Raw genomic sequence first — 4,253 nt, 5'->3', positions numbered from 1 at the left:
ATTCAATTTTCAAACAAAGTGTTAAGTAATAAAATAAAAAATTTAATTCATGTTGACTTGAGATGGAATGTCAAACCTCGTGATCCAAGTTGAAAAGTTGGGAATTGGAATAACTATATAAAAAAATAAATAAATAAAATTATGAAGTTCAATCATAGTTTTTAAACCCGGCCCGGTGGCTGACCCGGTCCAAGGCCCGGGTTCCGGGTTTTGACCGGGTCACCGGGTCGAACAGGTCGGCCGGGTCAATTTTTATTTTTAAAAAAATTCAAAACGACGTCGTTTTAATAAAAACATAAATAAAAGTCAACGGGTTACCACCGGGTTTTTGACCGGGTTTTTCGGGGTAGACCGGGTTTCCGAGTCAACTCGTCGGGTCGTCCGGGTCACGCCGGGTCATAGCTTACCTTATTTTTTCATCAACCCAGCCCGGTTCCAGCCCCGGGGCGGCCGGGTCCCGGGTCAACCCGCCGGGCTGGGCCGGGTTTTAAAACTATGAGTTCAATCTCAAATAATCTAAATAATAAACTAAAAAAAACTAGCAACCTCAAACAAGTTTGCTAAATCTTATGAGTTGGATTATACAAGTAAAATAACCTAATAGAAGATAAAACAAAATAATATTATGAAGTTTAATTTTTAAATAAATCAAGTGTTGAAGAACAAAAGAAAAGAAAAATGAAACCTTTGAAAAACAACCCAAAAAAATCTTGTAAATATATACTATTTATAGTTAGCCATACTTATAAAACATTTATAAAACATTATTCATTTGAATAGTATTTTGTGTTTTGTATTTTTTTAATTTTATTTTTTAATAATTTTTTTTATTTTTTTAATTTAATTCTTTAATATTAGATTGTTCTGGAAATTGTATTTCATAATTTTTTTTAATTTTATTCCTATCAGGTTATATACCAGTCTCACTGATTAATTTTTCAGGGCATCTTTTCTGATTGATTTTTTTCAATTTCATTCTTTATTATTAAGCTAGTTGGAAATTAAGTTTTATAATTTTTTTATATTTATTTTTTAAAGAGTTATCCTGATTTCATAACCCAAATTACAAGTACAAGTTTAATATATTAACCTAGGATGACTCGGATAGTTTTTTGTCCACTTTTAATTTAATTATTTTTTTCAATTTTATTTTTTAATATTAAATTGATTAAAAATTAGATTTCATAACTTATTTTGATTTTTTTATAGAGTTATTATGATTTTATGACCCGAATAGTAGATTTTATCGATTGAATATACTGGGATCTCAATATTTAAAAAACATTATATTTAATATATTACTATATCAATATTTAAAAATTATATTATCTAATATATATCGTATTTTAAGTTTATGATTAATTTATTAAAAAAAAACATGTTGGCACTGTTTGGATTTATATTAAATCCTACAAAGCGAGCCAATGATGTATTCTATGTGCTAGTAGATGTAAAGAATCCTGGAACAAGAAGTAGATGACAAGAAATGCAATGCACCTAAAGTAGTTTATAAGTGAATTTTCCTTCGTGTTGCCAGAACAGAAGCAGAAAGAGTTGCAAGAAGCTAAACAAAGGAATAGTCACAGTTCGTTCCAAGTTTCTGCCATTTCTGAAAGGCCTGCCGCAGATTTCTTACCGGTCAGCTATGTGTAAATTTGCTTGTCAGGATCAAGCTGCTAAAACATTCAAGTCAATATACACAAGAATCTCCTCAGATTCTTTATGTATATTTCTTCTATAATTTGATCAAAATGAGCATCACCCAGGCTCTTTCGCGAGGAGATCGGTGCTGTCTTCTGTGAAGACACGCAGACAGCAGAACCCTTTTTGGATGATAAGTCAACAGATGAATGCTGCTGGAAACCTCCAATTCCTTCAGCCACCACCACTTTCTGTCCAGCCTACTCAGCTCCTTTTCAGATTTAAGGTGTGGTCCATCTGTCTTGCTAGAACAGTGTTCAAAGCATTACCTTTTGACATAATTTACAGAATTTCCTTCTGATGTATTCCTAACATGCTTCCCAAAGACATTAGGATGATTGACAGCATTCACAATGATTGGATTTTTAATAAAATGATACAATGCTCCCTATTCTTATCAATGTAAAGAAGCTTCTTGATTGTAAAATGTCAATTGGGTAAAAATTATATGAATAGATATTGCTCGCAGAATCTTGGACCCCTTTTCTGATAGAATGAGAAAGCTTGCAGCTCTGAAGTTTTAAAGAGGAATGAGGGCATGAAACCTTTTTATCACACTCACACTCCCCTGCACCTCTTGTGCTCATGCATTATTCCGCAGTTAACATTCAAGAGGAATGAGGACATGAAACCAACTGTACCTCCTTGTTGATGTGTATGCGTAGAGAGATTGAGAGCCAGTGCTCTTGTTCTTAGCCGTAAATCCGCAAGATTTTTCCATAGAAAATCGGAATCTTCTTTACTTCTGTAAAAGTACTGCTGCAACAGATTATTTACTAATGGGAGCTTATTGAGAACTGGATTAACTAACATGCTGATTAGATCAATTGTTGGGAGAAAAGTCCTAGTTTTTTAGTTCAAACCCACTAGTAATTTGCTGGTTTTCTTTCCATCTGGCTCATGGGATCCAGAGTGTTTTGTTTCTTTTTTCTGCTTGTGGCCTATTTGAACACACCATCTTAAATGCTAGCTCATTTTACAAATGTGTAATTCATATAAATTAATAATTACATAAGGATACAAGAAAATAGGATTAATCATGGTAACGTTAGCTTTGATTATTGTTTCGAGATAGAAAAAATATATTATCTTGTTTTTCTTGTTTTGAAAAGACATAAATTCACTGACGAAACACGACTCAAAGATACAGCAAGTAAATCGAACATAGGAAGACTAACATTTGAGCAATGAAGACCAACCAACTAGCAGAAACATAATCAATCAAATCGGGAAGGGAAACAAAATGGAAACAACTCAAAGAAATATAGCAGAAGGGGAAACTCTCGTAAGGGCAAGATGTGAAAGAGATGGAACATACAGGTTAGGCTTTGAAGGAGGATTATGAAGAAATGATCCAAGGAAATTAAGTTTGACTCCAGCTTCCCTGAGCTTAGATTAGCAATGTCTCTAAGCATAATTTCTTCAGCCAAGTCTTTGTTCTTTATTCTGCTATCGATGTTCTCCACCAATTTTGTTGCCTCTTGTGCTTCTCTCATCCATGCATCCATATATAGAAGGTGCCCATGATTCATCAGCTCTATCTCTCTCCTACACAACACCCCCACTCTTCTCTAGGCAATAAACATCATATAAACTATTCTTTCAAAGTGCAAGAACAAAGCAAGAAAACGAACCATAAATTACACAGCAGTCAATCTAGCTAACAATGCTACCTATCCCTCTCTCGAAGAACAAAACTATGAATTAACAAGACAAAAAAAAATGGTACCTATCTAGAGAAAAACAGTTGTCAATCTAGCTACCAATGCTACCTTCAGAGTCGTTGCCAGTGGGACATTGTTAATGGAGACAAACAGGGGCAAATAGGCTCACAGTATATGCAATACTTCAATAGTATATAGCATAATCCAGTCACATCTGGCCCTTATAATTTATTCATTGATTTTGATAACGCAAAAGGGTGGGGCTAATTCTCATTAAAATTATATATCATATACTAAAATTTCTTTCTTTTATGACAAATCTGTTATACAAACATCCAAGAGTATGAAAAATGTAAATGAATCGTGGAACTTGTATAAAAATGTTTAGGTTGCGTTTATTTATAGAATATTTTCTAGGAAACGCATTTACTAACTAAGAACAAAAACTTTTGTTTTTTTTTGGTGGGTAAGGGGGGCAACTAGCTTAAGCTCTGTAGTACCCAAATATATACAACAGTAGTGGGTAATTAAATCCGAACTCCTGTCCTGTGAAATCAACTGGGAAAAGCTTAACCCCACCCATGGATCTGGCCAGGAAATGTGGCCAAGACGACAGGTCAAAAAGGGACCCGAGTAATTGAGTTTAAAGGATCAAAAGATGGCCATTGGAATGCCAAATTGCCAATCTCAAGGATATTTTTTCTTTCAGAAAGCTCACCCCTCAAGCAAGAAAAGCATCATCATCACCATCAGCAGCAGTCTTATTGCTTAAGTTCCTTCAGACAAGGAGATAAGGCTAGCATGTTTGTGGTTCAAAAATGGACCCGATCGAGACTATCGAATCCGTGGACACCCATTAACATCCTTATCCATGGTTTCCTTCAGCAG

The sequence above is a fragment of the Populus euphratica genome, unplaced genomic scaffold, assembly GCF_000495115.2.
Source record: "Populus euphratica unplaced genomic scaffold, PopEup_1.0 scaffold103.1, whole genome shotgun sequence".
Taxonomy (NCBI): domain Eukaryota; kingdom Viridiplantae; phylum Streptophyta; class Magnoliopsida; order Malpighiales; family Salicaceae; genus Populus; species Populus euphratica.
Note: the sequence above shows the minus strand (reverse complement) of the source record.